General features: G+C 45.5%; 1 protein-coding gene across 3 annotated transcripts in view; it reads left to right on the plus strand.

The window, feature by feature from the left end:
- Window positions 1-13807, plus strand: part of LOC126412803 (RNA-binding protein 33-like) — a 236302-nt gene that overhangs the window by 10214 nt on the left and 212281 nt on the right. The gene's annotated exons all lie outside the window — the stretch shown is intronic.

A 13807-nucleotide genomic window follows, 5' to 3' on the forward strand; every position in this document is an offset into this window, starting at 1 on the left:
TCTGGGGGTAAGAATAGGCCCGAGGTATTCCTGCCTGATTCGGGAGGACGACGGTTCAATCCCGCGTCCGGCCATCCTGATTTAGGTTTTCCGTGATTTCCCTAAATCACTCCAGGCAAATGCCGGGATGGTTCTTTTCAAAGGGCACGGCCGACTTCCTTCCCCGTCCTTCCCTAATCCGATGAGACCGATGACCTCGCTGTCTGGTCTCCTTCCCCAAACCAACCAACCTATTCCTGCCTGTTGTAAGAGGCGATTAAAATAGTCTCACACATTTCGGCCTTTATGTGATGGTCCCCTGTAGGGTTTGACCTCCATTTTTCAAAATTTTCCGAAAGAGCGAGCCAATTGGGGAAGGGCGCCTTACATGGCTCCCCATGTCCATCGTGCGTGGAGACCTTTAGCCCACTTTTTCATTGTCACATTGCAGTCCCGCCCATTCTCAATCTCTTGGGTGCATTTTCCACCGTGCACTATGCAGTGTCACTTTCTGTGCCGGCAATGACCATGGACTTCTTTGTACCTCATATCCAGGACGGTAGCCAGTCCGTTGTGGAGGGGCCACCATGTACCCTGTTGGTTGTAGCACCCTGACAACACAGGGATCTCTTTGCTGATGCCTCTGCCATTAACTCCCCACGTATGCCAAGAAGTAGATGTCCATCACCCTGGGGCATTGGGAGTCCCAGCAATGGCCGTCCTGCCATGTGGCCTTTGCTGCGGCTTGGCGGTGCCCGTGGGTAGGGCCCCTGGTTGGAGTGGGTGGCATCAAGGCGGATGACACACCATGAAGTGTAGTACGTCATCTCTTGTTGGTGGTCCACCCCCAGCGGTCTCTAAGTGGGCAAAGTCTAATTTTAACGCTACGAAATGTGACACCAACTTGTTCCCCTCCTGGGCCACCCCATGGGAGCGACGCCAGGGTAAGGATGGCAGTGAAGCTTATTTGCCCTGGTACCTCGTATGTACGAGAGCTGATGGGCAATCTTTCATGTCCATGAAGCCTCAGTTTTTTGTGGAGCATTTGGAGGACAAGTTTGGGGAGGTGGAGGGCTTGTCCAAAATGCACTCTGGACAAGTTTTGGAAAAAACAGCATCCTCTGCCCAGTCACGGATATTACTCGCTTGTGGCAAGTTGGGGGATGTTTCTGTTACCATCACACGTCATAAGAGCTTAAGAACAGTCCAGAGTATTTTATTCCACAGGGACCTTCTTTTGCTGTCTGACGATGAGCTGTGTGCCAATTTAAAGCGATGAGGAGCTCATTTCGTCCAGCGCGTCCATCGGGTTCCAAGAAATAACCGGGTTGCCACCGGTGCCTTCATCTTGGCTTTCAAGGGGTCACATTGCTCAAGAAGGTCAAGGTGATGGTCTACCACTGCCACGTCAAGCCATATATCCCTCCCTCAATGCGGTGCTCTAAGTGCTCGAAGTTCAGCTGTATGTCTTCCCGCTATACTTCCAGCCCCCACCTGTCGAGATTGTGGGTGTCCATCGCATCCCAATACTCCATGTGCATCGCCTCCCATCTGTGTCAACTGCGGAGAGCATCATTCACCTCGCTCGCCAGACTGCAGGATTTTACAGAGAAAGAGGAAAATCTTGGAATATAAGACCCTGGACCGACTGTCCTACACTGAAGCTAAGAGGAAATTTGAGCGTCTACATCCTGTGGCTATGACCTCCTCATACTCCGTGCTATGGGAACAGTTCTCATCCAATCAGTTCCTCGAATTCCTGTCACCTCTCAGGGAGACTACACCTGCCCCCTTGATGGTGGGGGGCACTTCTTTCCTGGTTGCACCCACACCACCTACTTCAGGAGCAACACTCCCCCAACCGTCAGGGATTCCAGTCCCCACTTCAGACCCAGAGCAGCGTAAGGCTTCTTTGGCTCCTCTCACTAGGAAGGGGTCCCTTGGGTCACTCTCTTCCCAGGTTCCTGCTAGTGGGAAAGATGTCACCCGCAAGCAGCTGAAGAGCTCAAAAGCAGCTGGTCATAGGGCTCAAAAGCAGCTGGTCATAGGGCTTTATGCTCATGCTCTGTCCCGGAGACTGATTCAGTGAAGTCCTCCCAGCCAGAGAAACCCAAGGAACAGTGCAAGAAATCGAAAAATAAGATCCCTAAGAACAGGGAACTTGGTGTGGCACCCACACCACCGCTACCTACAAGCTCTGCGTCTGAGGGTGGGGTGGAGATTCCGGCGTTCGCTGAGGACCTGGATCTCGCCGGACCCTCAAGACACAATGGACATAGACTGCTCAGGCAAAACGTTGGTGGCAGCCTGTGACCCTGAGGTGTAAACTGCCTCATTGAATGATCCATGCCTTCCCAATCTTACAATGATGTTATCCTCCATTGGAATTGCATCAGTTTTTTCCACTGCCTGGCTGAGCTACGACAACTGTTAAGCTTTGCGCCTGCTTTCTGCATTGCCCTCCAGGAAACCTGGTTCCCGGCAATGTTGACCCCTGCCCTCTGTGGCTATAAGGGATATTACAGGAACCTTAGCGACTGTAATCGAGTGTCAGGTGGAGTTTGCGTTTATGTCCTAAACTCAGTCTGTAGTGAACCTGTGCGCCTTCAAGTTGTGGCTGTCAGAATACAGACGCTGCAGGAAATAACTCTCTGCAATGTATATCTTCCTCCAGATGAAGCAGTACCCCTGAATGTATTAGCTGCACTGATTGATCAACTCCCTAAATCTTTCCTACTTTTGGGAGATTTTAATGCCCATAACCCCTTATGGGGTGTCACTGTGCTTACTGGCTGAAGCAAAGATGTCGAAAATTTACTACCTCAGTTCGACCTCTGCCTCTTAAATACTGGGGCCGCCACACATTTCATTGTGGCTCGAGGCAATTACTCGGCCATTGATTTATCAATTTGCAGCCCAGGACTTCTCCCATCTATCCACTGGGGAGCATGTGATGACCTGTGTGGTAGAGACCACTTCCCCATCTTCCTGTCACTGCCCCGGCATCAGGCCCACGGACGCCTGCCCAGATGGGCTTTAAACAAGGTCGACTGGGAAACTTTCACCTCTGCTGTCACCGTTGACTCTGCCCCACATGGTAATATCGATGTGATGGTTGAGCAGGTGACTACCACAATCGTTTCTGCGGCAGAAGATGCGATCCCTCGTTCTTTAGGGTACCCCCAGTGAAAGACAGTCCCTTGGTGGTCGCCGGAAGTCGCTGAGGCAATGACAGAGTGTCGGCGAGCTCTACAGCAACATATGCAACACCTTTCCCTTGAGCATCTGATAGCCTTTATGCGGCTCCGTGCCTGTGTACAACAGCTTATTAAATGACAGAAACAGGAGTGTTGGGAGAGGTACGTGTTGACCGTTGGGTGATATACGTCACCTTCTCAAGTCTGGATGAAGATCAGACGTCTTTTTGGGTACCAGACCCCCACAGGTGTCCCTGGTGTTACCATCAATGGTGTGCTATATACTGACGCAAATGTGATTGCCGAGCACTTTGCTGAGCACTATGTTCGCGCCTCTGCGTTGGAGAACTACCCCCCAGCCTTTTGCACCCACAAATGGTGGATGGAAAGGAAAATCCTCTCGTTCACTACACGCCACAGTGAACCCTATAATGCCCCGTTTACAGAGTGGGAGCTCCTCAGCGCACTTGCACATTGCCCCGACACGGCTCCTGGGCCGGATCAGATCCACAGTCAGATGATTAAACATCTCTCGTCTGACTACAATCGCCATCTCCTCGTCATCTTCAACCGGATCTAGGGCGATGGCGTCTTTCCATCGCAATGGCGGGAGAGCACCATCGTTCTGGTGCTCAAACCCAGCGAAAACCCACTTGATGTGGATAGCTATCGCCCCATCAGCCTTACCAAGGTTGTTTGTAAGCTGCTGGAATGTTTGGTGTGTCGGCGGTCGAGATGGGTCCTGGAGTCACATGGCCTACTAGCTCCACGTCAGGGCAGTTTCCACCAGGGGCACTCTACCACTGATAATCTTGTGTCCCTTGAGTCTGCCATCCAAACTGCCTTTTACAGACGCCAACACCTTGTTGTCGTCTTTTTTGATCTACGCAAAGCGTATGACACCACCTGGCATTATCATATCCTTGCCACATTACACAGATGGGGTCTCCGAGGCCCGTTCCAGAGTTTTATCCAGAATTTTCTGTCGCTCCATACTTTTCATGTCCAAATTGGTGCCTCCCATAGGTCGCCCCATATCCAGGAGAATGGGCTCTGTATTGAGTGTATAACTAAGTTTAGTGGCCATTAACGGACTATCAGCAGCTGTAGGGTCATCCGTCTCGCCCTCTCTGTATGCAGACGACTTCTGCATTTCGTACTGCTCCACGAGTACCTACAGGGAGCCAGCCACAAGATGCAGTCATGGGCTTTCGCCCACAGCTTCTAGTTTTCGGCCGCTAAGTTGTGTGTCATGCACTTCTGTCTGCATCGTACTGTTCATCCAGAACCAGAACTTTACCTTCATGACGATCCACTCATTGTAGTGGAGACATATCGATTCTTATGACTGGTTTTCAATGCCCGATTGACTTGGTTACCTCACCTTCGTCAGCTTAAGCAGAAGTGCTGGCAGCACGCCAATGCCTTCCACTGCCTGAGCAACACCAACTGGAGTGCAGATCACTCTTCTCTGCGGCATCTCTACAAAGACCTTGTTCAATCCCGCCTTGACTATGGGAGTATGGTTGATTTATGGTTCGGCAGCGTCCTCAGCATTGCGTGTACTCGACCCAGTGCACCACTGTGGCGTTCGCCTAGTGGCGGGAGCTTTTAGAATGAGCCTGGTGACCAGTGTCCTGGTGGAGGACGGAGTCCCTCCATTGCAGATCCGACGTGCACAACTGCTCGCCAGTTACGTTGCACACATTCGTAGTTCTCCTGAGCATCTGAATTACCATCTCCTTTTTCCACCCACGGCAGTTCATTTCCCGCATTGGTGGCCCAGGTCAGGGCTAATGATTGCATATCACGTGTGATCCCTTCTCTCTGTATTGGAGTCCTTTCCTTTACCACCTCCCATCCAGGTCCATCCGCATACACCTCCATGGTGTACACCTAGGCCGCAGATTTGTCTGGACCTTTCACATGACCTGAAGGACTCAGTTACTCCTGTCACTCTCCGCTGTCACTTCTTCTCAATTCTTGACGTGTTTCGGGGCTCTGAAGTGGTTTACACCGATGGCTCTGCGGGTGATGGTCACGTTGGCTTCGCCTACGTCCACAGAGGCCATTTAGAGCAGCATTCCTTGCTCGATGGCTGCATTGTATTCACTGCAGAGCTGGTTCCATCTCTCGTGCACTTTGGTATATCCGTTCATGCCTCGGGGAATCGTTTCTTCTGTGTACTGACTTCTTGAGCAGCCTACAAGCTATCAACCAGTGCTAACCTCGCCATCCTTTGGTAGCGGTCTTCCAGGAGTCCATCTATGTGATAGACTGATCCTGTTGTTCAGTGGTGTTTGTGTGGACCCCAGGACACATAGGCATGCCAGGCAGCGAACTGGCTGACAGGCTGGCCAAACAGGCTACGCGGAAACTGCTTCTGGAGATGGGCATCTCTGAACCTGACCTGCATACTGACATAGGGAGACGGAATGGCATAACAGTACACACACCAAACTGCTTGTCATTAGGGAGACTATGGATGTGTGAAGTGTTCCTATGTGGGCCTTTCGTAGGGAATCAGTTGTCCTCCGCCAGCTCCGCATTGGCAACTCTTGGGTGACTCACAGTTACCTCCTGCACCGTGAGAACCCACTTGAGTGTCAGTGCGGTGCCCGGTTGACAGTGGCCCATAGTCTGCTGCACTGTCCCACTTTGACTACGCCTCATTGGCTGATTTAGCTGTACGTTTTATTCATGAAGGTGGATTTTATCATTTGATCTAAGTTTTAGCACATGTCCTTTGTCCCTCTGTGTCCTCAACCCTAGTGCTTTTAGGGTGGAGGTTTTAATGTGTTGCAGAGTAGCTGGCTTCTCCTTTTTTATTCTCATGGTCAGCCAACCCTGGTAATCTGCTTTGTTGTTCTAATCTCTTCATCCCGTTTCTTGCATTTCTTTGGTTTTCTTGTCCCCTTTTACATGTTTGTTGCCCTTCATTTATCTTGTGATTTTTCCTTTCATTCCATTTTGAGTTGTCAGTCTCGTTTGTTTTATTCTCACACTTTTGGCATTGATTTATTCGGAACAAGGGACTGATGACTTCGTAGTTTGGTCCCTTTCCCTCTCTTTTAATCCAACCAACCAACCAAGAATGTCATAATTCTTGAGCATAAAACGTGTTTCATAATTCTACAATAGATTGACGTCAATGATATAGGTCTATAATGGTGTGGATCTGTTTTACGGCCTTTCTTAAAAGCGGGAATGACCTGCACTTTTTTTCTAGTTGTTTGGTATCTTTCATTGCTCAAGCAATGTACGATAAATTATTGCTAGAAGGGGAGCAAGTTCTTCCGCATAATCTTTATAGAATTTGTAGGTATCTCATCTGGTCCTGATGACTTTCCACTACTAAGTGATTGTAACTGCTTTTCAGTTTCGCGATCGGTTATCTCAATATCTTTCATTTCGATGTTCACAGGACAACTGAAAGGAGGGACAATGTTACCATCTTCCGCAGTGAAACAACTTCGGAAGAAACAGCTTCCGTTTCGGTGGCTGTGTGGCTGCTGAGAAAATGAATAGTTGATTTTGACCCACTTACTGATTTTATATATAACCAAAATCTCTTAGGGTCTTTACTTAGGTCGGTTGACAATGTATTACTTACAGAATCATTGAACACTTCTCTTATTGCTTTACTTACACTAATTTTCACTTCATTCAGCTTTTGTTTGTCAGCTAGGTTTTTACTTCTCTTGAATCTGAGATGAAGTGCTCTTTGTTTACGTAGTGTTTTTCTAACACAGCTATTAAGCCATGGTGGATCGTTCCCATCCCTTAAAACCTTATTCGGAACATACTTGTGCAAGGCATATTGAACAATTAATTTGAATTTTTTCCATTTGTTCTCCACATCTTTGTCCTCATTGCTGAATGTTTGATGCTGACTGCTGAGATATTCTGAAATTTGTATCCTGTCTCACTTGCTGTGCAAATATATCCTCCTACCTTTCTTAACATTCCTTTTAGAATCCATTGTCATAGATGCTGTCACGGCCTTATGATCACTGATACCTTCCTCTACGTTAACTGATTCAATAAGTTCAGGTCTGTTTGTTGCCAGGAGGTCTAAGACGTTACCCTCACGAGTTGGTTCTCTATCTATCTGCTCAAGGTGGACATCCAGACAAGACATCCAGAACACTGTCTCTGGCACGAGTTTTGATGGCATAACACTCCCAATCTGTACCTGGCAAGTTGAAGTCACCCATATCCTGATTAAACAGTTTTTTTTGCTTTGAGTTTCACTAAAGAAAACATTATCATTTAGTGTCTTACTGTCTTTATGTGCCCAAGTTTGAAAATTAGTTATGGAGATCAAATTGTAGGTTTCCACATCATTTTTGCTGTATCAGAATCCTTTAGAAAATCTACATTGAAGTCGCCACAGACTGTCAACTGTGTGCTGCTGTCTGACACATAGCACAATAAGGAATCCCAATGCCTCATAAACTGTTCAAAATTTCCCAGTTATGATTTTTACACTTTGAGCATATGTCACTTCGCACCACAGTGGACCCAAAATGCAGCAGTTGTGGATGATCAGTCCACGAAGGTAGTCCTTGTGAACACACAGTTTTGTGTGTCAGCTTCACAAAACATCTCCCATCACATTTGCCAGAGTGCCGAGTTTTCAAGAAAGAATATAAGATCCAGGATTGCAAATCTGTTAACTGTCTATTGTATACTGAGGCAAGGAAGAAATATGAATGCCTATATCCTTTGGATGTGACAATGAATTATGTTAACATCCGGACCATTACTCCCACCATCACAGCCTTCCCCAAACCATATCTCTCACCACCCTCCTCTCCTGTGGTTCCCCCACTATCTTCTCCAGGAACTACTCCCTGCACCCTGCCAGTAAAGTATTCTCCTTCTTCTGCTTCTACTGGTAACAGGGCTCCCTCTTAGGATCTGTCTCCCAGCAACCCCTAGACTGGAGGCCCAACACCTAACAATTGTTGCTGAAGGAGCCACAGCCTGTGGGTCCCAAGGCTGTCTGCTCACCTGTCCGTGCACACAATGCAGACAGCCCCTTGAACCCCAGAATAAGAATGGGAATTGCAACAAAGCTCCTCTGATACCAACCCCCCCCCCTCCTTTTTTTTCCACACAGCCAATATTTGTGGATGTTGTTCCCTCCCCACTGGTGAAAGGCAGTGATCCTGCTGCATGACCAGCCCTTGTGGCCCTTTCATGCCTAACAAGCCTACCAGTTGTGTGATCATTCAGTGGAATTGTAATGGATACTACTGTCACTTGCTGGAACTACACCACCTTATTTCCTCTCCTACTGTGGTTCACATTGCTCTGCAAGAACCACATTTCACTGGTGAGTATTGTCCAATGCCCTGTGATTGTCGTGCATTCTTTTATTACTGTGCTGGTCCTGAGATGGCATCTGAAGGGGTGTGTACTTTTGGTCGTACTTATGTCATTGCTTGAATAGATTGTCCTTTCTACCTTGCTGGAGAACATAATGGTGTGCATGCAAATAACCTCAGTGATTACCAGCCAGGCCACTTACTTAAGCTGAATTGACCACATTAATCCAGCAACACCACCCTCCCCCCCCCCCTTTCTTTTCTCCTATTTGGCGACTTCAGCACACACCAACCCCTGTGGCGGAATACCACTTTGTGTGGTAGGGGCCTTGTAATTGACTAGCTTCCCACAGACCATGATCTGTGCCTCCTCAATAATAGTTTTCCTATCCACTTCAGTGCTGCTGCCCATGGCACCTTTTCAGCTATCGACCTGATGATCTTCTTCCCTAATCTTGTGGCATCACTATGTTGGTCACTAAATGATGACATTTGTGGCAGTGACCATTTTTCAGTGGTTCCATTGTTTCCTTGCCACTGCCAGACTGACTGACTGCCATGTTGGGCACTTCACAGAAACAACTGACTTTTGTATGCTTCTGCTGTTACCTTCTCTGCCTCTCTGTTGGATTGTATTGATAAAGTGCATGGTGTCTCATTCTCAGATACGATCATCCACACCAGAAGAACTTCTATTTGCGTTCCTCCCTGGGGATGTATGGCTCTTCATCTCGTGTAGGCCTAGGTCCGTGGTCTTACGGTTCACTAGCATTCAACAGCTGTTCTGGCTTGTGTCCTACAGGGTAATCTTTGTACCAATTCATCGATTCTTGTACGACACCTTTCTACCCACTTTGCGGCAATATTGGCATTGTCTTCATATCTGGCTACCTTTCTACTGCAGGAGCCATAAGTTGAAGACATCCCTTTACGTTTCACTTGCCACCAATCTGAATCCTATATGAAATCTTCTCTGACTAGGAGCTACTTCAAGCTCTTCCCTCATCCCACAACACAGCTCCAGGCCTTAATTTCAGTTCAGTCAGATGATCCACCACCTGAATGTTTCCCAAAAGCAATATCTCCTCATAGTCTTCTACTGTCTTTGGCCTCAAGACGACTTTCCTTGGCAATGGCAAGACAGCGTAATTGTCCCACTCCTTAATGCAGGCAAGAACTCAATATCTCTCGGTAGTTACCAGCCAATTAGCCTGACCAACAGATTATACTGAGCTCTCTACTCTAGGTGCCTTTTGTCCCCCTCTCGGTATGATTTATGGGAGATAACTGAGAAAGGTGCAGATTCGCATTTGGGAGGACGATGATTCAAACCCACATCCGGCTGTCCTGATTCAGGTTTTCTGTGTTTTCCCTAAATTGCTTCAGGCAAATGCCGGGATAGTTCCTTTGAAAGGGCATGGCCGACTTCCTCCCCCATGCTGCTGTTTGGCCTCCTCCACCGAATCAGCCAACCAACAATCCACAACCAATGATCTGTCTTAGATTGGAAACAGCAATCTGACAGTATTTTTCTAAACACCAACATCTTATTGCAGTCTTTTTTATCTGCATAAGGCATATGGCACTAGGTGTCATCACATTTTACTCACACTCCATGACTGGGGCTTTAGAAGTCCCCTACCAATTTTTATTCATCAGCCTTTTGGTTAGAGTGGTTGTGCAGAATCAACTGTCATTATAGGTCCCTATCTTACACCTTGCTGTTGTAAATGGACATTACACCACAACATAGACAAACTTTAAATAAAACGAACATGAGAGGGGGGAGGGTTGGCACGGGGGAGGTTTGAACATGGGTCACCCGCTTGGCAATTCAACAGCATTACCACTTAATGACGACTCCATTTCTCATCCTGGCTGCTTTCTATTGTACTTGTTGTTCTTGGACTGTTCACTGTTTCTAGTTTCCTTGCTGCTACACCTTCTTCCTGTTTTCATGCTTGATCTGTGTTCAATTTTTGACAGGCTATCCATTGAGGCCTCGTACCATTAAATGTGACGGGAGTGCGATGGGGAGTTTCCCTTGTAAGTATGGATTTCTGGAATCATTGCCGCTAATATTGGTAGATGATTCACAGGTGGTTGAACTGGTTCTGTTTGATCCATGAGAGTGATTTTTATTCTCAGTTAAAAGGTTTTAATCTACCTCCAGAACAGGGGCAGTGTGGTTAGGTATGGGACATCTTCCATTGTAATCTAGGTCTGGGTCGACCACTGACCCTTCCTCCTTGGCCAGGCTACTCTTTCATCCCAATTTAACTCCGTTTTACTAGCTTTTAGATTGTTTGCCTTCTTTCTTCTGCACCCAAATTTCTGTTCTGGGTGTTGCACTTTGTTGGATAGTGGGCAGTCTTGACTGTTATGAATCAGGAGCGGGGCAGCTGTGGGTGGGACATGTCCTGCTGCATGCAGAGCACTAGGGATACCTACCTGCTGATTTCCCTGTCTCTTCATCTTGCTTTTATTATTGGTTTAGTCTATCTGCCCACCACCTTAGAAACACCATCAGCACACCCACCTCCATTAAACACCACACACACACACACACACACACACACACACACACACACACACACACACACACCATTACACATTTGGCAACAAAATGGAAAGAACTCTAACACACACCTGTCAGTGTTACACACACCAGTCTCAAATGCACACAACCAAAGTGTATAGTAATAAATCCAACATCAAGTCACTAACACAGTATTACTCTAGGCCAACTTAGGTTGCTTTAACCAGGAACCTCTGCCAATAGATCTACACCCATCATCTCTCTGACTTCTCTATACATAGATATCCCTTGTCTAAAGAGAAGAAACTCTCGATATAAGATAGCTATATTGATAACACCTCACACATTCAGCAACCAGACCAAGCAGTTGCAGAAATCTAATCACATTGTACACATCTTCAACCATAACGGCATCGAGCGATCAAGTGCTACATGTCGCAGTTGGATCCACACATACAAACAATTGATAAACTCACAAAATTCAGTTCAACAGTCAAACAAATTGTAGAAGAAACAAAAAGACAGACTACAACTCCTGAAATGAACAAATACTCCCTTATAATCCACCATCATGAAGTCACATTCCCCAGCCAACAATGATGATAAAAAAAAATCCAGAAAATGTCAAACATTGTGGAAAATATTAGAAAATGAGTAATCAAAGATACCAGTGCACCACATGAAACTGCTTGTAGGAGACTTCAGTGCACAGATCAGCAGAGAACAGAAATACAAGGCAATAACAGGAAATTTTCCTGCTCGCAAAGACACCAGTAACAATGGGGAAAGGCTCGTCAACTTTTGCAGACAATTCGACTTAAAACTAATGTCAGTCTTTGTTAGAAAATTGCCAAGGAGAAATATGATCTGGTCTTCTCCTAAGAAGCTTTTAGGCTCATATCAACTGGTTCATATGGCAATAATCAAACAAAATCATAGAGAAATTGTGAATCAGAAAAGGACTAGGCATAGATTCAGACCACTCCCAAAATTTAAAAAGTCCATAGATTGACAAAAAATTTATGTCAGACAACAGGAATGAATTCATAAAAAGCTTTATACTTCAGACAATGGGAAATTAGGATGAGATTATAGAAGCAATGATAGAAATGGCGAAAGAGTGAGAACAACCACAAAAATAGAGGAGACATATTTGGTGGAATAACGAGACGAAGCAGTAGAGCGTAGACTGACTGCTTGGAAAAAATGGAACTCCAGCAAAAAGGAAAGAGACTGGAACACAGTCACTAAAATCAGAAAACAGACATCAGAATTATTCAAACAGAGAAACAGAAATATGACAAAAATGATTAGAGACATAGATACAAATTTCAAACAGAACAACTCTAGGGCCTTCTACAAAGTTTTCAAAGAATTTAAAGATTCAACGGGCAAACTGATTACCAATGATGACAGCAACTGTGAGTTATGAGCAAAATACTTCAAAAATCTTCTAAACTGTGAGGAACCAACACACTGATTAATTTTCAGGCAGCCTCAAAAGGAAAACCCATATTCAGAACTGCCATCACTGCATCAAATTCAACAATACATTGGCTAACTGAAAAACAACAGGACGTGTTAGCTGAAATGTGGAAACTGGGAGGGAAGCGGGCAGCTAAACTATTCATGAGGTTATTACAGATTTCTGGGAGAAATGAAGAATACAGGACAGAAACCAGCAATTACCAAGCTATATCTCTACTTCGTATAACATTGTATCCAAAGCTCTACCGAGTAAGATAGAAGACCAAGCGAAACACACAATTGGTGAGTACCAAGTGGGATTCAGGAAAAAATAGATCATGCACAGAGCAGAACTTTCTGAACCCTTCAGAATTAACACAAATGTTCAACAGGGCGATGGGCTCTTAGTGATTGTTTTTAGTCTAGTCTTAGACAAGGTCATGAGAGAGTAGGGTAGAGACCTACAAGAGAAAACCTTTAAGGAGTCATTGTAGGACGAGGAAGAGGAAGATTTGAAGTTAAATGTCTTGCTTTTGCTGATGACATTGCAATAATTTCCAAAGCCATACAAATGTAAAGGTAGAAACACTTTGCAAAATTGTGGCTAAAATTGGCTTACAAATATCGTATGAGAAACCAGAATACATTGAACATAAACACGACAGAAAAAAATGTATTCAAACACAACACACAAACATTAAAAGAATTGATAAGTTTAAGTATTTGGGAGAATGTATACAATCAAATGGATTAGATAATACCACAAGTAAAGAAGGCCGAAGGAAATGGAATTAGCATATAGGCTCACAAGAAACTGATACAATAAGGATTGGTAACACCCCAGGCAAAAATTAAACATCAAGCAAAAGTAATTAAGTGGAAGCACTTCATGATTCTGAATGCCCAACAATGAATAAGAGGTGAACAAGAAGAACTGGAAAAGAAAGGAAGGAAAATACTCAGAAAAACGTTAAGACCAGAACTGGAAAAGAAAGGAAGGAAAATACTCAGAAAAACATTAAGACCACAAAAGGATGAAGATAATAACTGGACAAAGAGGAACACTGAAGATTTATAAAGAAACATAGAAACAGTTGCAGACACAGTAAGGAAGATGAGATTAAAGTTTTACTGCCATATTTGCAGAATGAATGACACTACAGGAGGGCTGGAAGAGACAAAAAGGGATCTGAGAAAACTTAATGTCACAGAAGAAATTATACAGGACACGGAAAATTTCAGGCTACAGATCTATACTGCATCCAACAACAAAAATTACAACCTAGGAGGAT

The sequence above is a fragment of the Schistocerca serialis genome, chromosome 7, assembly GCF_023864345.2.
Source record: "Schistocerca serialis cubense isolate TAMUIC-IGC-003099 chromosome 7, iqSchSeri2.2, whole genome shotgun sequence".
Classification (NCBI taxonomy): Eukaryota; Metazoa; Arthropoda; class Insecta; order Orthoptera; family Acrididae; genus Schistocerca; species Schistocerca serialis.